The 25,260-nt window shown below is 41.4% G+C and overlaps 1 protein-coding gene across 3 annotated transcripts in view; it reads left to right on the top strand.

Annotated features, from left to right (window-relative positions):
- The first annotated feature begins 571 nt into the window (after positions 1-571).
- Positions 572-25,260, top strand: part of OSTN (osteocrin) — a 49,312-nt gene continuing 24,623 nt past the window's right edge. For 2 of the 3 annotated variants that reach the window (XM_054075020.1, XM_054075024.1), the window contains exon 1: positions 573-766. The gene's annotated coding sequence lies outside the window, so the exon portion shown is untranslated. Of the gene's footprint in view, positions 767-12,818; positions 12,947-25,260 lie in introns of all 3 variants that reach the window. The other variant, XM_054075022.1, reaches the window with a different exon arrangement.

Here is a 25,260-nt window from a genome sequence, read left to right as displayed (position 1 = left end):
AGGGCATAGAACAGCATCACTACAGGGGTGGGAGGAGTGGAAGCATGTTTAAGATTCCTGTGGCATAAATAATTGATGATTAATAAATCTTTTAGTGCAAACAGCATTGTCCAGGTTGAGTGTCTCCATCTTATGTTCTCTGTCATGCTATGATAAATATCCTTACCTCGACCAAAGTAGGAAGTGAGCCTGGATGAAGTGAGAAGCATGAGAATATGAGAACAAAACCAGAAGATGTGCAGTTCTTAGCCAATCTGCTCTGGGGATGAGTGTCTGTAGAGAGGCACTACCCTCTTTGAGGCTGGTGGAGATCTGTTTGGGCTCAGAGAGGTCAGTTCTGTAGGCCTGAGCAAAGAGCTTGCACTGTAAGTGAGAACAACCTCCCATGTTCTTCATCACATGGTACCTAGGAAAATCTTACCAGAACACACTCATGTCATGTTGTTCAGAGTACTGCCCCCTCTTCACTTGCAGTGCCTTTGAACATGTCCCAGATCATTTGGCAGGAGAGCTGAGAGATACTGCAGGAATGCCTAAAGGGCTGTTCGGCCAGGTTCTGTGAGGAGATCCTGCCAGCCCAGAGAAACAAGGGACAAGAGAGCCACCAAGGTCAGAGCTGGACTGAGCTGCTGAGTTAGACCGTAGAAACAGGACAATTTCCCCAGAACTCTCTGAGTCAGCATCGTATCTGGATAGCCTGAGGGGCTTCCTGTACACCTGTGTATTCTCACTGGGCACCTTGAAAGCATTTTGGCCAACACTACAGGTAAACGTTCCCTTCTGTTACTAATACTCTTTTTTCCCCCTGCATTTTAATTTAATTTCCCTATCATTACTTCTTTTTCCACTGCACATTTCCCCTTGAAAGCTAAGATTGCACAAATGGATGTATATTCTTCCTCCCTGAGTGCATGTATCCTTTTCTCTGCTGTTTGAAGAAATTAACATTTGTGCTGATGTGCACCTGCAATTCCCATTAATGTAACAGAGTGAAACTGACCCGTTGGTAGAGAGAAGCTCTGAACTCCCTTCCTCTGACAACAGATTTCAAGGGGAGGCAAAGAAAAAGACCCAGAAAACGTTAGGGAAGTCTGCTTTCTAAGCAGTGGCAGTACGTGGGGTGTGCTGGCTGCACGTTCAAATCCTGCTCATGTGCTTAAGCCTCGCTTTGCCATTAGGTGCGCAGTGCAAAGCCCATGATTCTTGCTAAAGTATTTAATCCTGTACTGGAGTCATCCATAGTTATGTGGCCCAGATGGATGGGCTACAAACTTCCGTAAATCAAGCTGTGCACGTTGAAGCTGTATAGAGTGGGGGAAAATGAAGAAATGAAAAGGTGCCTGCTTTTGAGTTTAGTTCTCATGTTCAGTGGTAGGAGGCTGACAACTGTGGGTTTTTATGTCCTGATCACCTGTGTGGGGTGTTTTGTATCTCACCCTATCTTTGCAATTTAGGATTTTGGAGTGGACAGAAATATGTTATATACCCTTGAAGAACTCTAAAACAAAGAGGAGGCACAAGAGGAACAAGAAGAACAGTGAGCAAATGGGAAATTTGCTGCTTTATAGTGCAGTGCTTGGGTGTAATTCTGGTCCCCTAATCCAGTAAGGCAAATTGAATTCTGACAGAAAGCTGTGTATGAGAAGCAACTAAAAATTAAAAGTTTTAAACAGTTTAAATACCATGTTTCTGTCAAATCATTCTTAGCAAAGTGAGTCAAGTTATTTATTAAGAATAACATTCATGAGGAAATAACTTCTCTATTATCCCTCATCTATCTGTTCTCTCCTAGTGTACTTGTTTGCCAAATAATTTGGACAAGCACATACATAGCATGCTTCTGCTTTTGTTCATGCAAGTTATTCCTGATTTGATGTTAGTGGCATAACCAGATAATAGAGGATTTTCCTTCTTTCTGAAAGGACTGACTGAAGCATTGTGAAATTGGGGCACTGTTGATAAGGCTTACAAAAGAACACAACTATTTGGATAATAAATAAGACAAAGAAGAATGCAAGTTCCAAGTCTCTTGCATATGGTGTTGTATTTAGAAATCAAGCTCTAAAAAGTCACTGGGGACTGCTTGGGGTGGGGGAAAGATGCCTATACTGTGCTATTTGATGTTCATCTAGGCTTTGTCTTATAGTAAGTCTTTGCCTTCCGGCCCTCTAACACGACTGTTAAAATTCCTCTGGTTTTTAGCTCTCTGGCCAGCTCTGGTTACTAAAGATAAAACCAGCATATAGGACAAGAGCTCTCTTATCTGAACTGTGGATCTATTTTGCTTTGGGTACTGCAGGAGCTGACTCATGAGAAAAAGATGAAAGTCTTAAAAAAGGACGTGGAAGGTAACTGTTTACAAAGTGGCCACAGAGAGTCTTTTGCAAGAGTTGCAGGATACGGGACTTTTCAGTCAGTCCAGTGCTTCCTTTCAGTCCCTTTTTAATGATATTCCATTTAGGAGGTCATCTCCTTCGGCCTTAGTTTCTCCCAGACCTTTGTGCGATTAATACCTATTAGCATCTGTAATCTCTTCCTCCGGCTTTAGCTGTTCCTCTCAGGCCTCTGTTGCTGAAGGTGTCTCACCATTATTACATAGAAGAGTTTTGTTCTCTACCCTTCTGCATAATGAAGGCTTTGTGTGATCTAAAATACTCTCCCAAATCCCCTTTCTGTGTGCAGCTGGTAGATAGTGCTGCCTCTTTGCCACATGGAGCAGATCAGCAGCTTTTATGTCACAGCCTGTATTCTCAGCTGTTTGCAAAGGATAATTCCTGGTGCTTTGTGCTGGCACTTCAGCTGGGGGTTGAGTTCAAAACCCTCTTGCACGTCTCCATGATGGGAAGAAGCCTTGGGGACCAGCTCCTGCAGCACTTACCTGCTTTGGGGCAGAATTCCAGTCGCACTTGCAAGATGTTATTCACTCTGTCAGGCAACTAGAGATTTTGCTTTCATGTATGGAGAATAGGTAAGACAGTATTGAACCAGCAGTCTTTGTGATTTTTTTTTTTTTTTTATGCTGAGTATTCGTGTAGTTTGAATTTCAGCATCTCAGCAGTTCATCTGAAAATTGGAATTAGGCAGAAAGAACAGAGAAGGCTGTGGCATTGAAAGGAAAAAATGCAGAACAGAATTTCAGCCTGCAAGATAGCTGGATTCAAAGTATGTGTTTTTCTTTTTTTTCTTTAGAATAGGAAATGAATTCCAGATTCCAAACCATATTGCTTATATAAATCAACAGTAGCTGTTAAGGCTGAATGGATGTAAACAGGAGCAAAATTAGGCCTTCAGAGTTCAGTAAGAATTGTGGCTAGTGAGTGCAGTTCGTGAAAAGACAGGCTTCCTGCTATATCAAATTGCTGCTCACTGTTGCGTTAGCACTCTAAGTTTCAGGGACAGAAACCTTAGCACAGTCCAGGTCTGCACTTCGTAAGGCTGGGCGTTTGCAGATCCTAGTGAGCCAAAAAGCAGGATCTGCAAGGAGAACAGAAAAAAACAATTCAGAACGAAAAATAAATTTCGTAGTCCAGCTGGCGAATATTCCCAGGCCACAATTGTCTTTGGCACCTCTCCACCCCCCAAGGTCTCCAATGGTTCTGAGGCCCCCACCACAAGAAAATCAAGGGTTTAAAAATACAATAATTAAAGAAAATCTCAATGTCTTTTGGGTTTGGGAGTATTTTGAGGATAGTGTTGTGTGAGTGTGTTTGCATATATGTACTATGTTTTGTTTGAGATTAAACTATTCAATGACTGAAGCCATCTACCCTAGGGGAGAGGGAAGGGTATCATCACCTAGATCTCCTCGCTCTGAGATTCTGGGAACTGCTGGGATGAAATGGTGCTTTTTGTGGGAGAATAGTTGAGGTGACAAGTCCACCCCTTTGCCTTGTGCCAGCTCTACTTTGCTGACCCGCAGTGCTCTAGAACAAAGCCTGTGGCTCCTTTGAAGAGTTGAATAAAATATGGACTACATTCAGCTTCATGTCATGAAGCAGTCAGTTTAACTCAAGTGAAGCTGTTTGCTGTTGCCTCAAATCTCCTATATGTAGGAGCAGAGAGGTAATGAGGAGGGTTGTATGTGTATGTATCTTAATTTCAGGACCAAACCTAGGTGGTGTGCTTACCGGAGCCTCACCTATGAGAACAGGAGAGAGCATGTACAATGGAATCATTGCTCTGATCTGTTGGTGACTGAGTCACAGCTGCAGTAAGGATCTGTTCTCTCTCAGTTCTGTTGGGATCTGTCATAGACAAAGCAGTCTTGCCCCTGCCTCCCACTTCTTTCCAGATTGGTTGAGACAAGCAGTTACACTGAATTTGCCCTCACTTTTGTGAGGTGCCTAGAATGGACTGTCCTAGCAATGCATCCCTTCTCTTTGGGAGATACAGGACTGCCCAACGCAGTGAAATATGATGCTGTTGTGATTGTTGTATTTACTTCAAGAAGGACGACTCCAAAGTTGTTGAATTGAAGGCTGATCTACTATACTATAACTTTAGCTAATTAGAGTTTAGCATGGTGCTGATAAGTATGCAGAAATTAAAATGATACAGGACAAAAATGCCTTTCTCCTCTCTCCCATGTCAGGAAGAGGATTCCTTTGAGGCATTTCTAGCATTTCAAACAAAGCATTCAAATCCTTAGCAGCGGCTTGCCAGCCCACTTTTGCACACCCTATTCAGGAAGAATATATCTAGTTCAGCGGTCATCTCTCAGATTCTTTAGAAAGGTACTTGAGAGTAGAGCAGATATAGCTAATTCTTTTGAATTAATTCAACTAAGGTAGATACTGGCTGATGTATATTCAGTGTACCTGACTAGCTAATTAAGAAGTATCAGCTAAGACAGTTTAATTTTCTTAATATGTATAATTTATGATAGTTTTCTCCCAGATTTTGAACAATTACTTTCTTATCACTGGATGAAGACTTACTCATGAGAAGACTGGTGAAGCAAGCTTTAAGAAATATGTGGTTCCTCTTTCTTTCCTCTGCTGCAGGCAATGTATGGATGCAACCAGATCTTCAGTACTTTCATCTTTTGCTTGTATGAGCTTTAAAACTTTTGCGCTGCTTTGTTTTCAAGGATAATGGTGTTGGTTGTCACCTGCTAATAGTTTTAAGAGAGCCTTACAAGCGTGCAGTGGTTGACAAAACCCTAAGTAAGGCTAGGTCTCAGGGAATAGAGCTTGAGTCCGAGTTCCCCATTTCTCTGCTCCTTGGAGGGGAGATGGCAAAAGCTGCAGCCTCGTTCTCTGGGAGCAATCCTCAAATGTCAAAAGGCAGGGAGGAGAGTGAGCAGCTGTCACTCTTCCTGCAGACAGGCTGTGCTTCCTGCTCCAGTGAAGTATACCTCAGAGACCGTCATCTTAGATATTACATTGTGATGGCATGTGACATCTGGATTGACCTCAGAACGGGTCATGGAACAGGCAGTGAAGATGCACACTGGGAACTCTAGCATACAGACTGGTAGTCGGTCAGCATCCTACCAGAAGGTCAAAAGTAGAGTTTTGTGTTTCAGACAAAGACATTATTTCCCTTCTGATGCTCACTTCAGCATCACGTGAGAGTAAGGAGAACAGGTCCTTAATCTGCCTCCTTTGGCAGTCGTCTTACTGCTGAAAACCTCACTTTGCATCCTGACCTGAGCCCTGCTTATTTGCTGTGGGCTGACAGGGTCCAGCAGCATCTGTCAGCGGGAAGATTACACAAGAGAGAACTGAGCATAGCAGTGTCTTTTGTGCGTGGTACATATGGGCATGAGCTGTTGTCTCCAGTGACCATGGGGAGCTGCCATGGCATAGCAGATTCCTGGTAGAATGAGTTCAGCTGTTGTTGCTGGTCACAGTTACAAGCAACTGATCTCTCTGTGGAAGTGCCATAAATGAAGAAGAGTAGTTTTACTATTAAAAATACTAAAATCTTCCATATGGAAGAAAGGGTTTTTTTTTTTTGTTTTTTAATTGCTATTTATTTTTCTCATTGTGCCCTAAATATATATAACACTATCCAGCTGGCTGAACCACAGAGCAGAATGAAATATCTGCCCCATCTATAAAGGCACAAACCTATAAAGTGCAGATGACAGACTGAAGTCTCAAATCTTTGCTCTGCTCACATATATGGAAGTTTTACCATTGGCTTCAATGAGACCAGAACCAGGATTTGGCTTACATCAAAGAAGCATTAGCCAAATGAGCACAAGCACATGAGTCAGAAGTTCTGGGTTGATCCCTGCTGTTCCCACTGTTTGGCTGATTTCTTCACTGCTTTCTGCCTCTGTTTCCCCCATTTATCAGTGCATAATAGACTGTGGATGTCTCATCTATTTACTGAGTTAACTAAATTAATAAAACTCACCTTACATTTACTGTTATTTTTGTAAGAGGCTTTTGAAGCTCCACTAGGGGTGCACTTTTGCTGGCATAAAACCTATTTGTATCATAAGGATTATCGTCTCTGTTCCTGAGTTCGGTGTTCTCTGCTCATTCCTGACATTTATGTCTACAAAAAGACTATGGCATCATTTAAACCATAGGTGTTCAGGTACAAAGAAGCCATGATCGCTCCTTCAAATCGGTGCCTGATTTTCTAGAAAAGGATGAGAAACGAGGAGTTTTCCATTTCCACCCCACAGATCATAGATTGTGGGTTGGTTTTGAGAGGTGTCCAGCTACAGAAGCTCGGCAGACACCGCTCCAAGTAACGTAGGGTCACCACTGTGGGGATATTACTGTGGTTAGCACAGGCACCGTTGTGACCATCTAAGGACTTAAATGCATATGCATGACTTACTAGATAAAGCAAAGTGGGAGAAGCCACTTGGTGGATATAACTTGGTGTTATTTTATGATGATTTCAGCTTTTCTCTCAAATGCCATCTTTGTGCTTATTGGATGGTTTATCTGACTGTATTGCTGTGGTTAGAGTGCAATGCATAGGACAGCATAGTTTATGTTAATAATAATTAATAAAAGGGCAGTACAGTAGCAATTGTTGTCCCTTAATTTAAGCACAACATCTCTACTGTTGAGATAAAAGGGTTTGTTCTGGACTTCAGATTCTTTATGCCACTTTTCAAAAGATTTATTTTCTTATTTTTTTTTTAGCTTTATTATTTCAAGATCCAAAGGTCTCCTGCCAGGCTTAAATTATCTTTTTTTGTATTTATTTGGCTTCCCATTGAAGCCATCCGTTCATCCAGTTTCCATAAAACCCCTAATAACTATTTCAAAGTTTTTGTTCTTGGCTCTTTCCAAACCTATAAATACTGGTTTGAAAACCCAAGCTGAATTCTGTGCAAATAACCCTCTCTACCACCCTTTCTCTGGTTATATGAGGGGCCTTCAGCTTTCCTTCTTAACACTTGTTAGTTATGAGTGGTGCCCATAGCTCTTGTTTGCGGGGTGGCTCGGGGGTGGTGGGGAAAGGTAGTTGTGGCATAGAAGCACCTGACAGATGATGTCTCAAAGCCACAATTGTTGCAATAACAGAGGAAAATTGCAGCAGGTAAATTAGTTAAAATACAGTTGCACTCCAAATGTATCTGTTCTTCCTGCTTTAGTATAATCACATTTTTAGCATACGTATGCCCCGAAGTTAAGAGGCTATTATGCTTGTCATCAGCTCTCAGCTTCTGTGTGGCAGACACAATCCAAGCCTAACCCTTCCCAGTGAGTGCTACTAGTGCATGGGGAAAGTGGCAAGAGACTCACAACTTGCCCCACCAGATCTTTCAGCTTGTGAAATGTTGGGATGTTCTGGTGAGAGGGAAAAGAACCCAGAGAATTGGCAAGGGAATTGGTTTGTCTCAGCTTGTGCAGCCACGGACACTAGATTTATTGTGGGTAACCAGAGGCAGCTCTTCACTTAACAAGAGCCTGAAGTGAAATGAATCCATGATCAAATGTCTATTTCACGTCTTCCACAGATGGTCAGACTAACTGGTATTACAAGCATTGAGCCCAGACCTAGAGCTATTGAACTCAATGGTATGTCTTCAGAAACTCTGCATTCTCACCAGAGATAAAAACAACTCTTCCAATACATTTGTTCTGTGTAGAGACACCGAGTGGGGCTTCTGGCCAACATCTGAAAAACTGGGGCCTAAAATTAGGCCCTTAAAATACCAAGAACAGTGCGCGGTTCCAACTGATACCAAGTTAGGAAAAAGGGCCCGAAATAAACAGATTCCTCAGTAACCAAGATCCTGTTTTTGACACAAGTGTTCATTCTCACAAATCAAAACAACAAGAAACCAAAAAGAAAAAAGAATGAAAACATCAAATCAAATCCCAGCAACCCAATGATATTATCAGCCAAAGCGTGTCTTGTTAGAATGTTTTCCTGAATTCCTCAGTGAGTACCAGTGAGCCATGAAGAGGATATTGCTCTTTTAAGAACTATTAGATTGGGTTTTTTTTGGAACACACTACATTTATTTGTGTGACAAATCTGTTCTTCTGTTAGGACACGTATCTGCTGTATGGTTCTTTTGTCCCTTGTGAAGTTTCTTCCTTTTCCAGGCTTATGTTATGGGTTGTATACATTTTTTAAAGCGTTTATCTTGTAATCTTTTTGGCTTTATGATGGACAGTATGGTTATTTGACTCATTTGGCAGGTAAAGTGAGGAAGTAATTAGCAGCAATAAGTACACTGTAAAGAGGGTAAGTTTGGTGTTCAGGGTCTATCTTTCTTTGGTAGCTCTGTGTCCACATTTTTCAGTGCAATCTTGTTCTCTGGCTGAAATTGTTAGGGGGTGTGAAATACAAATGTCAGAAAATATTAATACAGATGACAGCAATCCTGAGAACATCTCTGCTTTCTTTAGATATAGTACTCATATCTGGTCTCAGCCGTCTTCTAAGTTTGTGTTGCTGTTCCTTTCTATGTACGATGAAAGTAGCCATGATATTGCATTTTATATTGCTTTTTTGTCTCAATTAGGAACATCTACTTTATCATTCCAGGATAAATAAATAAGCAATTAGGCATAGGAAACCTTGCAAGATGATTAATTTTGGGGTGGTTTTTTGTTTTTTTTGTCTTTTTTTTTTATTCTATGCACATACAGTGGCTTGAGCATCTAATATGTATTTATTGTTGTACTTGAGTTGCTGTATTCTCCCAGCACCCTACTTGTCAGCCAAGATCCCATCGCACAGTTGCACAACCAGAAGACAGTTACTGAACAACGAGATCATGTACACACTTGACTCTACACAAAGGAAGGCAGGATTCATACCAGCCTGAACTCTGTAGTATCCCAAAGTGAGTGTGTGCAACAGTGCAGACTGCTTTGGGCATCAACCAAGTTTTTATTACGTGTCTGTAGAGAGCTTAGTAGAGTGAGTTTGATTCCTGGCTTAGTCCTCAGGCTTTTAATGCAGGGAATAAATAATTTCTTTAAGAATATGTGCCTTGAAATCCATCTGTGAGGTAGCATGTAGTGGCACTCTGAAATACGCAGCAAAGAAAAAAGACATCTCTGTGGCTGTCTAGTACCAAAAATACAGTCTTCTCACTTCTGTACCATCTCATTTCTAACAAACATTTTTTTCTGTTCTTTCTTCCTATTCTGTCCATGTGAGCTCCCATTGGGTACCACACCACCAGACTGCCCTGGCAGCTGTAGACAGAGCAAAGAAAATAGAGCTGAAGTACTCCCAGGGCAGGAGAACTGCTATACAAGGCCAATAGAGAGAGACTGAGTATCCTTATGAAATACTGCAGGAGCTTCCTTTTGTGACAAGGCATCTGAAACGAGCGCTGGGTTTCTCCCTGCACTGCAGTCTGTAATGTTGCGTGTTGCCTCTCTGTAACTAGGGAATTCACTAGACCCTGTAATTGGAGAAAGGAAAGAAGCTGAAGCTTCTAGAAGCCCTACTGGCTTTGTATTCTAATTAAGAGGGAGTGGTCAGAAATTAGAGAGACAGGCTCTGCTGCAAACCTCTGTGTAAGCCCTGACTTGGAAAAAGGGGCTTTTGCAGCACTCCACAGAGTAGAGCCTTTTCCGTTTTAAGTTCGAGCACAGTCATGGTGGCAATAGTGACTTCTTCTGTCCCCTGTCAGTTTATGATGGAATATAAATGTAGCTTTAAAAATACATACTGAATGAAGCTAAAAATGTCAGCATATTACTCTGCGGTCTTGCAACAGCAGTGTTCTAATAAAATCATGGTCTTTGAGCTTCATGAAGGCAACACAGAGAATGGTACTCCTCTGGTACTGTAAGTTATGTCTTCTCTTTACAGCTCTGGCAGCTCTTCTTGAAAGTTTATGTTACCCAGACAAAAACAATCTTAAACAAACCTGAACTATGCCTAGAAAGGAATCCTGATGTTATCTATGTTTGGAGCTTCCCCACTGTCATTTAACAGAATGCTTTGATGATTGAAGAAGGTTTTTATGTATCCATCTCCATTGTAGAAACATGCTGCAGCTCTTTTAGTAAGGAGATATTCCTACTCTGAAGATGTCCAAAGGCATTTGAGGCACTGTACACATAACTCAGCTACCGTGTGACATAGTGCACTCCACCTGTCTCTGTGCTGGAAGTCTTTATTGTGTCTCCATTGCATTCACAGTGCATACTTGTGGGTGCCACCTTTCCGACAGACTCTTCCCACATGCCTAGCAGCAATGCGAAGCAGTAAAGCACTTGTGTCATTCTTCAATGGCCTGCTGCAGGCACTCCTGCCACTCCAGAGTTCAGTGTGCATGGGTCCTGCTCACAGCCATTCTAAACTTTAGAGAAAAGTAATGAAGATGACCAGATGAGCAGAATGGTTCCTTTATGATGGCTGATGGGACAGACTGAGACCCTTCAGCCTGGGACAGAGACACCAAATAGAGGTAGAGGCTAACAAAGTTATGGACAGTGGCACCATGTCTATTAACCACTGTCTCTGCCTAACCTTGAAATGCAAGTCCCCTGTTTCTCTGCTTTGTAGCATCTCTCCAATTTCTGCCATCTACACCTGCCAGTAACTCTCTTTCTCCAAATGAACAGGCAGCTATCAGATTTTGTTGGTCAAGTCCTAGGACAGTTTATACCACCTTCTGACTATATTAACTCCCTCTGGAAATGTTATGTGCTGTCTGCTGCTTTCTTTTCCCAACTGCTTCAGAAAAGGGTGAGAATTTTCCAGTGTGGATTTGTTGCCTGCCTCCCCCCCATTTCCCCCTCCTCCCTGGAAATGTTGCTCATTACCAGTGATGCACTATGTGGACTCCAGTGTCCACCTGGAGTGGGCTGCCCTCAGAACGTAGACAAACTTAGACTAGAGAGCAAATATTAATTGAGATGAAGGTTTTTCCATCCATGGGCCATGCAAAGGCATGGAGAATCCAGAGCAAATCCTTTCTTGGTTAGGTCTTTGGGTCAGACTCCTCATACAGAAGGAAGGAATGCTGAAAACCAGAAACTAAAACTTCTGTCTTCCACTGCGGGTTGCTGGAAAATGAGCTCTTTCTTGCCGCCTGGTTATAAAGAGGCAATGTGCAAGTCATGTAAATCGCATTAATAATCCACTCTTATGTGAGATTGATATTGCAGCTGCACAAAGTAGTTTTCTTATCACTTCCTTGGTTTCCTAGCAAGGGAAGTGCTGGATTATCTCTGTTCGTGTGTACATATTCAAAGTGGATGCCTCTGCTTTAGTCTAACACAAGTTAATGGATGCTGACTTGGCAAAATGTAAACACACATGGAGGTTAACTTGGAATCTAACGATCTGATGCTCTAGGACTCTATTAATTCTTCAGAAGTTTTTTCCACCTTAAGTAATTTACAAGCAGTTTCTTATTGACATCCAAGCAGGTGTTGCAGTGAGGTTTCCATAGACATAGCCTGTTTTGTTTAGTTTGGTTTTTTCTTTGAGTGGTGTATGAAAATTAAATACAGTAAAAGCTGGGTTAAAATTTTCAAATCTTAAAGCTAATTATGTGAAAATAATTAAGTTTCTTTTCACAGAGGAAGGGAAAGTGTATTTTAAATTGTTGCAGAAAACTTGGCATTATTTCCAAAATTTGGAATTTGCTTTTCTTTCCCATTATCTTTGAGGAAGGTATCAATATTATTAGGCTACTAAAAATCCTGTGAGCTTTTTCAATGATAGGGATATTTGCCTGCCACAGCAGATTATAACTATAACTTCCAATTTACATTTTCCCTTTAGTTCCTTTTAGGCATTCCTTCATTCTTGGATTAATTCTCTCAGACTTTACTTTTGTATCAAATCCATATTATCCTGAGATTATAGTATTTCTTGTATAACATCACTTCAGTAAAACACTGTGGAGTGCATCAATGAGGGAGTGCCATACTTGATGGATTTGTGCCAGCTGAGAGATGTAGTAACTCACTTGAACAAAGTTACACAAATTATTTAAAAATATAAAGAAGTACGTGTTTTTCTGCTGCTGGCATTATTATGGATTAAGTATCAGCTTTCTTCTGTGAAGGTAGAAGATCCAGTGTTGATGAGTCAGGCTTCAGTAGCTGATTCACGTTGGCTGAAGATCTGAGCAAATCTGAAGTTGTGTGGCATTTGGAGTAGGAGCAGGAACCTCATATCAGAAGTCTTTTCCATCTGTAACACTAGTATGGCAAGAGGGTTATTCTTTGGAAGGCACACGTGGTAGCATAAAAAGATAAGTGAAGCTCAGTTCCTCTGTTTTGTGGGTGCTGCAGTGAGAAGAACTCCAAACTTGAATGCCATGCTGTGTCTTCTGGATCCAGATGAGTTATGCAGACTGGCTGCTTCTGTCCCTAAAGAAAGAGAATGTAATGTTTCCTACCTTCCTTCAGGGCCTTGACTCCTTCATCATCATCAGGGAAATGCTGTCCCTTTAGAAAAGGCAAGTCACCACATCATCTTTTCAGCCTGGAACCAGTCCTGGAACTGGCAAGACAAAGGCTCTAGTAAACCAGGCAATGTAAGTAATACCTTCGCCACTCCCGAGTTAGGTGGCAGCCAGCATGCCAGCTTCAGGCGCTTCCCTGGCTTTCTAGTTGCTTTCTGCTACATGGACTATGTCTGTAATGTAACACTCACATCCTGTACATGTTATTGTCTGTCTGTATGCACAGGCACCCAGACGTGCGTTTGCCTTCCATGATTGAACACATTCCCCACATGCTGTCTGCCCAATGCACTCCAAGCCTGAGGCTGCAGGAATGTGACACAGCTCAGCTTAGTCTGCGATGGAGGAAGGTTTAACAGACTGTAAGGCTGTGAGGCTGTGGGACAGGAGAGAGGGTCTTTTTGTTCTCATTACCCAGTCAGGACTGTGACCTGTGATTGGGACCACAGTGAATGCCAATCTAATCCTGTGTTTTGCTTAAAACTGCAGGCCATCTTAGCCTGGGTGCAGAAATTCTCTGAGGCTCAGAAACTAGGGATAATAAAATATTTCATGGTCCAGCTTCCTTGGATTTCATGAGTTCCCACAAACCTGATTACATGGGGCTTCCTATCTTGATGGTACATCACTTCAGGTATTAAGGCTTTCCCAAGGTGCACATGGCCATGGACAAACAAAGACTGACAAACAGGTGCAATGAACCATCTTAATTCTCTTGCCACAGGGGTAGAACAGAGCTTAGCTTCTAATGAGCACCTTTCTCTTCTTCTACATCTGTCATGCAACCAATATTTCTCCACAGGAAAGTTAAATCTGCACTGCCCATTGCCCTTTAGTGGAGGAAGAGGGATCTATTCTGCCCTTCAGGTAATAGTACTATGAATTACAGGAGCATTAGTTTAAAGTATAGGACATTAAAAAGCCCAGAATCATATGTTGACCCTATGTGGTAGCCATGGGCTAAGGCTTGACAGCTGTATTCATGGCGAAGAGGGGGTACAGTCATAGCAATTAATTTCTTGCCTCGGGGTAGAATAGCAGACTTGTGCTCACACATATGCAGAGCCAACTCCTTTTCCAAAAGCCAGAATGCTTGTGTTACGCAGTATTCAAAAGCCCTTGCTGTTCCTAGAATATTTCCTTAGCTCGTTTGTCCAGTGAGGGGCACAAGGGAAAGCAATTACTGTAGCAAAGGTGGAAAATAGAGGTAACGGTTCAATCTAATCACCACCTCACGGTGGAGAAAGCTGCAACTCTCCTAACCACAAAGGAGGTGTTTAGTGCTCCGGCTCAAGGCAAATATTTCCTCATCACTCAGCAGCAGTTAGGCAGGATGTGCCAAAGCCAGCCAGGTCTTGCAGTGTGAGGAAAACAAGAGCTGCACGGAACTGTCATCAGCAACAAGAGTCCTAGAATTTAGACTGTGCTCTTCTTGCTGTGCTAAAAGAGATGACAGGCCACATTACACAGCTGCAGAGATTAAAATTCAACAAACTTAAGTGCACAGCTAATGGCTGTTCATTGCATTTAACTGTTTGAAGATCACAAGTGACACTTGCAACCTTCTTGCTAGAGTCTAGAAGACACCAACAAGTAATCCCTTCCACAGGCAGGTGTGGCTGGTGCAGAGGATGCTTCTGCATTCTTCTACTGAGGGGAAGCCTTCCACAACCTGCTTTCTCTGGGGATGAGTCCCTGTTCCTGTGGTATCGCAGACCAGGCTGGATTTTGAGCCTGCCAAAGTCTTTGTGTCTAGCTGACAGAAGGGAGATAAACCAGGCCAGCCTACTTTGATTCTCATGATGTTATTCCCTGTTTACACTAAGGGCACATCACTGCATGCTGGATTTATGTCATGAACAGGCATGACAATTATTTTCCTCCAAGTGCTCGTGTTTGTAGAGTATTACCAGGTAGCAAGAGGAGTTTCTTGGAAGACAACTGTTGTAGCTTGGAAGTGTTTTAAAAAGATAAATGTTTTGGTGGCTCCAGCATGCTATGGTTGAACTATGATCAAACTCTTACCCCAGTGGAGTGCTTGTATATCACTGGACTTCAACCACTTCAAATATTGTAATGATTCAAGTGAACGCACAGTGAGAGCCTGGGTTTGGACCTAAAAAAAAAAAAGATACAAACCCTCATTGCTCCATTACTTAAAGTAATAATATAGCCTTTGCCTTCAGAAACATACACCTGAAGGTTTTCAAATCTTACTCTCTCTATTGTCAACAATCATATCAGCTCATACTATTTATGAACTGATCAGAACCCAAAGCAGAGCTTCGCTTAGCCTGGTGTCCTGTGTGACTGAACAGTGTTTCTGCTTGCCACCCGTAGCTAGGTTCTCTACTTTCTCTTTGGATCAAATCCAAGAGGTGGTATTTTATTAATTAATAAATTGCAAATTAAGTCAAATTTATGACTAAAATCTTGCTGTACAGGTTGCTGAAAGAAAACCATCCAAGTGAGCCTTCATGAAACTTCAAGGTGAAACATTGCTTCTCTGCAGATTGATCTATAGATTTATGTACACTGGTGCCGAACTGCACTCACATGTAATGACTTGCAGCGTGGATGTGAGTACTGGCTGTTGGTAGCCTGTATGCAGTTTTCTCAAAGATGTTTTCATTTTTAGATCCCGATGAAGTTACTAAAAAGATCTCAATATTTACAAAGAAGCAATTACAAATGTCAGTTAGATATTTGCTATGTCAAATGTCAAGTCACATACTTTCATTTAATGAAATCATTTTCCAATAGAGTTCATTGCATCATTACTGACCTAAATAGTGCACCTGGCAGCTTGCCTGCCATCTCAAGCTGTTAATCTGGGTAACTAATGGTATATCGAAGAAGAAAAGGTCAATAAATGCAGAAATGTGTGGAGAATCTAATCTTTCCCTGGCACTTTTTATTCCTTCCTTTCCACTCTCCTTTCATTTCATAATCTGTCACATTAAACTAGTCATGCTTGGCAAGACCTGCTCAAGAGAAGTATCTTATAAAGCTGCATCCATTCCTGCCACACAGCATCAGATGACTGCTGTGTACATGACTGCAGGTCTAGGAACACACAAGGTGAAACCTCTGTTCAAGAAATGCAGTTTAAGGAGGAGTCATAAATACATGTAAATATATTAAATTTGAGAAAGAGATGGGAAATACCAGGGAAGTCACTCATCTCTTCAAGCACAATTAAAAAAGTTTTTGATGAGTTTGTGTTTGTTTTGAACAAAACTGCTACTGTTGAGAATAAAAATGCCTTAAGCTTCTGAACAGTAGACCTGGTAGTCTTTCTGCACACCAGTACACTTTTTCCTTGTAGTATGCTTAACATTTTGCCCAGTCCAGAAAGAAATGACTCAGTCAAAAGGACTTCCTCCATCTCCCTTGGGTGACAATTCTACAACCTATTGGATCCCTCCATTAGGAAATGTTTCCATCGCTTTCCCTGTGTTTACTTTTAAAGCATCGTTCGATGACTAGATATTATCCTAAACAGTGCTCTTCCATTCTTAGTGTTTCCAGTTCTTCTGTACTTGTCAATGGTTATCATATTCTCCTCCAGCATTTTACTGGTGTTTGGTTGAGCTGCACATGTTTAGCATATTTAACTTCTCTTGGTATGCCAGGCATAGGGCTGGCACTAGCATATTTCTACACCATTAAACAAGGGTGGTGCCTGTTAAGTATAATTACTTTCTTCTGTTGCCTTCATAGTAGAGGTTGTGCTAGAGAACAAGGTCAGCTTCTATTCTAAATGACTGGAAAAGGTGCAACTGCTAAACAAGAATGACTTATAAAGAGACTATATATAGTAATATATTGGTTTAGTATACAGCCTTGATTTAAGCCCACGGGGGAAGCAATTAAATTTAATTGATGCCAACCTCTCAAACAAAGATATTACGTGTATGTGTGCATATGAAAAGTTCTAACCAAACTGATGAATATTATCAGGTTTACTAGTTTCTGTATTTTAACTGTAAAGAATATCTCTAAAACCACTAGAGCCTTTTAGACTGTGGGAAACATTGCAGATGTTACCACACTATGTCTGGATGCATAATATGTATGTGTTTTTGTATCTCAGCATATTTGTGTTTCTCTGAACTTTAAGATTAGCTCTGAATTTCTTGAGTATACAAAGCTCACTTCAGAGACAGTTATATAATCTCTGTATTGTATATTACCCCAAATTGCTGATATGTACTGTTTGCTTGAACTCCAAATATATTTATTTTGAATTAAAGGTAGGAATGATAGCTCTGTCTCTTACTTAAATTGCAAACATTTAACATTTACCTATTTTAGTTTGCTTAAAAATTTATTAAGCTTTAAGACTTTGGGTTGAAATTTTCTGTGCCAACTCTGTCTATCGGACACAGTATGGTATGTGTGTGTAAATGTTATGATCATTTCAGTGAATATTTTAACACTTTTTGGAGAACAAGGAAACAGGAAAATGTGATCTAAAAGTGCTAGAATAGTCATACCAGGTCAGACCAGCCGTCTGTCTAGCTCAGGATACTCACTCTGACAGTGGCCAGTACTGCGAGCATATTTGACACTTCCTTCTAATGTTCTCCCAGCCTCCAACAATTTGTGGCTGAGGGATTTTAGAACCAGACCCGATATTTTGCACTTAATAGTCCTTGAGGGATTTTCCTTTGGTGACTTTATTTTTGAATCTGTGTAAGCTTTTGGCATCTAGTATATAATTTGGTGAGGAGTTCCACTGTTTAAATACACACTGGTTGAAAAGAGGTCCTTTCTCTTTTTTGAGCCTATTTCCTGTCATTTTCAATTGAAGATCCCAAGCTGTTACATTGGAAGCAGTTATTTTGAAGGTCAGCCTCTGCCAAACCCCTTCTTGGTCCTCATTTTGGAATAGAAACAGTCAGCTCAGAGCCCTTTGGTATGTAGGCAAAGTAGAATTATTTAGAATTGTTTCTTCCCCTGTGCGTCAATTCACTTTTAGTGGCATTTCATCTGCCCTTTCTTTGGCCATATACTCCATCTTGTCTCCTTACCTGAAATTCTCTGTAATAATTCCTTAATTCCTTGAATATCTGACTGTGAGTAGCAAGCTGCCTTCTCACTATTGTCTTTCTTTTCTAGATCACTGTGTAAAGCCTATTTTTTCCAGTTAAAATTTTTAACTCCTCTTTGGGCAGCTCTGGCCTCTTCATAGGGTAGAAAATAAGAAGTTACAGTCATGTCAGGAGTATGCATATTGCTATGCCTATGAACTTCCCGACCTTTCATAGATTATGTAAAAGGGAATGCAATAGATGCTCAACAGCAATGATTAAGGAAACTGGAGATGTTCCATTTCACTGACAGATAAGTGCCTTTTATTTATGTAACTTTAAAGGGCTGACATTAGATACTAAGGATCAACAGGTTTTGGCTAAAGAATTAAATAGCAGGTCAAACACTGAAACTGAGAGTGAGACTTGCTCAGGTGTCAGTAGGGTGTTGTATTAGATGTAAAAAATAATGTTCCTGGTTAAAAACTAATAGGAACTAGTCAAGAAAAGCAATTAAGTGAATGTTCAACTGTTTATACTTCAGTAAATTTTTTCAGTGGGGATATATATTCTGAAACCGGAAACCATACTTAACTTCCAGCTTCGCTGGACCCCTTGAGGAGCAGTATGGCTGTCTATAAATATTGGATATATATAAGTTGTTTGAAATATATGACCAACTTGAAAATAACCTATTTATCAATGTGCCTCTGCCTATCGATTCTGACTGATCATTAGTTGTTTCTTCTTTTTTGCATCTTTCTCCCAGATTCCCAGTGAGCTGCAGACTTCATGGGTCTTCTCTGGGGTCTGATTTGAAGTTAATAAGTGGCAAAGTTAATTTACAAAAAAAAAAATCAGCAGGAATCTTTTTCTTTTTTTTTTTTTTTCTTTCCCCTCCCCAAAATACGGTTTCTTAATCTTCTCTGTTCCTTCCTCTGTTCCTCTCCAGGAGATCCGTTCCACAGGGCCCATGGAATTTTGGCTTCTCATTTATATTTGGAAGAAAAACAAATTTCAAAATGCTGGAATTTCTCATAGATCAGAAATTCCTTTTTCCAGACAGTTCTACATGAAAGGGAGCCAGTGGCTTTCGTGGCATTTGGCCAGGATTGTCAGGCAGAGGTGGCAACACCTGGATAGAAGTGGAGGAGCTGTACAGCAGCACACCAACCACCTTGCCACAACGTAAAGCACCCACTGCCTGAGCGATGATAACTGAGCCTCCTTTTCTCTGACCCTTTGTCAGGTCTGTCCCAGGTCCTTTACTGATTCACTTTGACCTTTCCAACTGTAAAGGCAGTAGGTATCTTTGTTAAAGATGGGATTCTCAGAAGTTGCTAAGAGGCAGCTGTCAGCTCTCAGCAGATTTTATTGGGACATTTCAGACCTAGGCTGAGTAAAAAGGAATTTTGAAGCATGCCAGGGGGCATTGTTTCTTCAGATGAGAATTATTCCCCAATATAAAAGAAAAAAAATAATTTTTTTTGTTGGTAAAACAATAATTAAAGGAAGCCTAAAGATCTTGTTTGTTTATAGCACCATTAGTCCTTATGACAAAGTCAGTCACAAAACGTTTATGCATTTTGTGGAGTAGTCAGGATAAAATACCAAGTAATGGATAAAAAATAAATAAAATTATTTTCAATGTGCCTTGAGATACAACAGCAGGTACCTCAAGGCTCAGTACTAAAATGTAACATATTAAATTCTTGGGATATTGGACAAATAGGGAGCTTGGGGAGTTTTGTAGATTTAACTTTATTTTATTCAGGTTATTCATGGCTGGGAAAGACTAGGAATAACTTCAGAGCTATCCAACTCAACGGGGCCTCAACTCAGCAACAAGGTTCTGAAGTGTCAAGGTAATACAAAAAATAGGCAGTAGAAGTAAGTGGAGAGGATTAGTTGTGAGAAGAAATTTCTCAGCCTTGTGCTTTCTTCCATGCCTCAGTGCTTGTGTTTTCTGCTTGCAAACTCCAGGACGTGGGTAATGCTTTCATTACACCTGTGGCTTTAACGGCACTTGAAAATCACAAAGCTACAAAGGACCTACTCTTCTCATTTCTGCCCTGATTTGCTCAGCATTGCTATCTCTTTTGGGCGTAGAGAAGTGCAGTCAGAAGCAGCGTGACCATCTGTTTAGCCAGAGGTGTGTATATAAAAGGAGGTTCTTGGATTTTCTGCTAACATATAGGCAACATAAACATTTTGAACTTCATGGACATCTTTGTCAAAGACATAGAAGTGGTTGGTGAAGGATCTTGCACAGCTTCCGTAAGGAAATGGAAATCAGTTCCCCATAGTGGCAACTTCCACGAGCATTAAGGCTAACTTTAAAAGTGCTGGGAGAAGAGAAATTGAAGCAAAAAACAAGGAAATGAGTCAGATTCCCAGAGGGAGGAGGTGAGGGATTATGAAATGTAGTTATGTGCTTTTCAGAGCCTCAAAGAAAGGAGCAGAAGAGATTCTTTGGAAATGCCTTCCAGATCACTGCTTGACACTGTTCATGACACCCACCGATCTGCCTGGCTACACTTGTAACGTATCAGCCTCAAAGCTGTCCCTGAGTACATGGTGTGGGAAAAGGAGATGAAGGAGCTTTCACAGATAGGGGTGGTATAGCTGGTTGTTTCCCTTCAGTTTCCCTGTATTCCAGTATGGATTATCACTGGAAAACACCACTGCTGTAAGGCAGAAGGTGCTTTTTTTGGCTCAATTCAGGCTACAGAGTGCCTTTATTCAGTACTAACTCCTTGAATTTCAATATTTTTTTTTTCTAATTGACACCAGTACAAAGAGGAGAAAATGAAGGAATAAAATTCTCTTCCAGTAAGTAATCTTAGAGCTGTATTTGCCATTAAAGTCTCTTTTCACAGCAGGATCTTAAGAAAGTTCAAGGAATGCATGTCTGCCGATTCAGGAACAGACACAAGAAGTTTAAGCGCCTTCATGAACCACTGCCTTAAAATAACTCCACCAATGGCCACTTGTGCAGTGACATTTTGGAAGTGTTCACCGCCTTATTAGAAAATTCAACTGTGAATACGAGGCAATCTATTGTGGTTCCTGGGTTGTCTGCCTAGAATCCCAGCAGCTTTCCCATATCAGCATAGCTCAGAAAGGCATTTTTTAAATTAATATCTCAAAGTAAAGTAAGAGACATTGTGAGATGGGAAGCCTCATAAATTCAAAAATACCAGTTGGTTTTGCAGAGGTTGCTTGCTTATTTTCACCTCATAAACATTTCAGAAGGGATTCTAGCAGTTTGTTAAACTGCTGCCGAATTGTAGTCATCGATGTTTACTTATACACACCTAGTAAACTCCCTGAAGAAGTCAAAGGGCCTGGTTTCAGCAGCCCCACAGCTGGTGACTTGGGCTTTTCATTTTTTTTTGTTGTGCTGGATTAATGTTCTGACAGACAAATCTGAGCAAAGAGTGCACATTAAATGCAGATGTTTCCTGAAGGAAATGTCAGACCCCATTAGCTGATTTCTCTAGTCCAGGTGCACTTGTCCAAAGAGGGCTGATGGTTAAATGCCCAACTCGGTGCATCCTTTCTTTAGCAGCCAAATCTCTGCTTTCTGTTTGGAGTTATTGGCTTAACCTCAGACTCCATCCCCCCAGCAGCTTACCTGTCACACTCAGCACAGGTGGGTCTGGCACTTGTTGCGCACTTGTAGAGGACTTATTGTAAGTCAGGATCCCAGTCTGACACAGGTCAGCTGAGCTTCAGCCAAGGTTATTGGGAAAATTCTCAGCTGCTGGAAAGTTTAGTTGATTTAAAGCCATTGTGAAAATCTGTGTTTCTCTGGACAGTGACTTGTTTCCACTTTCAGGGTGTTTGTGCTGACTTGCCCCACTGGAAACTTGCTTAATCTGGTGGAGGAAAGCAGTGTTTCCTGTTTTCAGCTGGTCTCAGAGTCCTCTAATTCTCCTGGACCACATCTTCATTTCAGTTACACTAATGTAAATGCTACTAAGTGTAGGGAGGCTATAGCACCAGAACAATGCTGTGAGATAAAAGAAACCTTTTATTTATTTTGCTAGTTTATCCTTCACCATGTGTCCTTGTGTATCCTTCACCCTGTCCCAGTGCAGCAGGATCAGCCCCAGTTTCCGCGCCCCGAGCCTCCCCTCTGCAGTCAGCCTTCTGACCCTGCCAGCGGGGTTTGCGCTGGAGCTCGCTAGCAGCGACACTCAGGGTATCCCTCCAGAATATCCCCCCAAACATGTTTTCTGGGTAATATCAGCGGTTAAGCTTTTGTCCAGTGAAAGGCAGCATGAGCCAACAAAATCAGCAGTTTTGGGCCAGTGACAGGAAGATAAGTGTCATGGGCTAAAGCCGCAGTGCAAAAGGTTTTTGCATGGGTGTTAAGGGATGTGTTCCTGACAGACACCAGGCTAGCTTAACCATCTGGACAACATCTTCTCCTGTATCTGTGGATGTTTTCTGTTCCACTATATTTGTTGAGCCATATACCTACCTCATCTGGAATATCTCCATTGATTTTAGTGATTTTCTAGGGATTTTCATCAGCACTAAAGAACATTTAGTCCTTTGTTCATAATACTGACACTGCCTCGATCCTGCAATGACCACGGCCAATGGGCCAAATATAAAGTTAGGGTAAGCAGGAATATCCTCCACTGGAAGTCTTTGGGACAGATTTTGCAAACCTGATTATCTGTGCAAATTGGATCTAATCAGTGTGTAAACTGACCCAAGTTTCTAAACAAAATTGGCATAAAATAGGTGTGCAAAATGAATATGATTTCCATCCCACTGGATCCAGGTGGAGGCACGGAGCAGCATGCAGGGAGAAATATAATGCAGAGTAGAGTACCTGTGTGGGGTTATAGTTGTGTGAAGAACAAGGAAAAACAAACTCTGCAGATTTATGTTATCTGTGGATTGAACTGCTGGTATTTTGGTGATTCTGTTGTTTTTACTACAGCCATCTGTAGCATGTAAAAGGGGTGAACATTGTCATTCTTAAAAAAATAGCTAGGACCATTTCCTTAGTTCCCAGCACTTTGGATAGCAGTACCTAAAGCAGTGCTTGTTATTCCTTGTGGGAGGGGAAGGAGAAAATGACCTGCACCTTGTCTGCTGGGAACTCCCACGGGTGCAACATTTGCTCTGTTCATGTGCTCCGTGCCTGCCTGGGTATCAACATTCAGTGTGTTACGGTGGCTTTTCCCAATAATGTGTCACTATCCTACCATTCAGATTTAATATTCATCCTCCTGCTGTGCTGAGGACAGACTGTGTATTACAGAGCGAGAAGCGTTCCCTCTCTCCCCGCTCCCTCTGTAGGTGTGAGCTCTGCTGCCCGGATGGAAACAGAAGGGAATGTGTTAATGGCTCTGTAACAAGAAGGGTGATTTTTCCTGGCAGTGCTTTTAGGTTTGCTTCCAGAATGTGTACAGTTATCATTTACGCTCCTTTAAATTCTTTCCTTTTCTCAGAAGAGGTCGGTGCATAGAAAGAGAATTTGGATTATCAGCTGCTGGCACTGGCCTGCATTTTCCACTGTGTGCTTGGAATGCAGCTCAGTCTTGTGCCTCTCAATTTGTTTACCCATCTTCCTGCCCCCTTTCTCCCTCTGTAAGTTGCTGGACTCCTTTTTTTCATGACAAATATTTTAATTTTTTTAAAGTGAGCCATTAAATCACTTTTAGCAATTTCTGTGAAAACCTTAAAATTGCACATTTGATTTCCTGAAGCATGAAGAGCCCAATGAAACAATCAAGACATATCAGTGCTTGCATCCTCAGAGCATTCAGAGGATGCCAAATTTAGGCCCTTATTACTAGAACAAGAGCTTTGAAAATATTTGACTTAATCCCTAATCCAGACGTGTCATAGCTCTTGATGTAAGCTGGACATTTCGCAGGTGGGGAAAGGCTCAGCATATCGTGTGATGTCTCACTCTGTAGTAATACAGGACAGGTAGCACCTCCCTGCTTTCTCTGTTGCTGCCACTTCTAGTGCGCTGCAAAACCTGGACCCGATTATAGAAAGTAGTGAGTTCTCCAAAGGTAAAAAGAGGAGCAAGGGGACGGTGATATTAGCTGAGAGGACCTCCCTTCAATCCTTTCTGTTCTGGCTTTCTGTACCCTTCAAAACAGAGTGCGGCCAAACAGAACTGGAAAGGGACAGGACAGCTCTGGACAGATCTGGGTTGTAGAGCTTCACACACAGGTGCTCTTTGACCTCTTTATGCTTAAATACCTGTGGTTTTGAGTATCAGTGCTCCTGACTAAGATATGCAAATCAAATATTTCTATCTGAAATTCTGCATCGTGGATTCAAATCTAGCCCCAAGCTGGGTGAACAGCAGCTGATGATTTCCTGAAATGAGAACTCCTAGCCTTATCTTTTTGATGCAAGATTTTGTAATTTAGGGCTGTATGGTTTTGGCCATTCAAGGTTGGCTGTAAAGTGTGATATATTTCTGCTGCCAATTCCTAGCACAAAGGAGAAAAGAGGCTGCTCCCTGCACTTCCACATTGAGCCCAGGCTTCAGACTGGGAAGGCATTGGATATACTTCCATATGAAACGAGCAGAGATGCCTATGATCAGATTATAAAAAGTTGTGGTTCCTAGGAGTTATCCTGTTTCAGAGCAAGTAATGGAAATAATACTGCTTCTACTGCTGTTTTACTCTAAAAGAAATATTAATGTAAAAATAGAGTAATTTAGAAATAACTATCTTCCCCCAGCTAGCTGTCATGGCAGCGAAAGCCTCGTAACAGAGCCAGTCCCCAAGCCAAGGTTATTTCTTAACTACTTCAAATTCGTGGAAACCAATTTGCAAAATTTTGGGTGGTTTGGGAATAAGAAAGCTCACTTTACAAATCATTGTCTGCTGCAGGAAAAGCAATTGTCGTGGACCCAGAGCATAAAAACACAATATGTTTTTTCTTTCCTAGTGTCAAGTCACGTGACAAATTAGAGGGATACCAAATAATATAATTTCAACACAGTCAAACAGCTCATGATCTGCTTGCATGATGATTATCCTCTCAGTTTACACAGATCTTTGCAGTCCTGTGGTGCTTTAAGAACATCACTTTAAAACTCTGACATTTGGGTAACATGAGGAGCAGCGAATGCTCACAGCACCTACAGTCATCAGTCACTGTCAGCTCCAGGCTGAGGTTTCTCTACTTTCTAACCACGTGGCTGTACGCTTAGCTTAAACTTCCTTTTCTGACATGAAGTATTTCCCATAGCCCCTCAGAAAACAACCTGGAGAGTCTCTGGCTGGTGTGCCCAGCTGCCTTCAAAGCACGTGCAGTCAACAGGTGAAGGGAAGAGGTTTGCAGTTCAGTGTCAAA

This window comes from Cuculus canorus, chromosome 9 (assembly GCF_017976375.1).
Source record: "Cuculus canorus isolate bCucCan1 chromosome 9, bCucCan1.pri, whole genome shotgun sequence".
In the NCBI taxonomy this organism is placed as follows: domain Eukaryota; kingdom Metazoa; phylum Chordata; class Aves; order Cuculiformes; family Cuculidae; genus Cuculus; species Cuculus canorus.
Note: the sequence above shows the minus strand (reverse complement) of the source record. Positions and strands in the feature narration are given on the sequence as shown.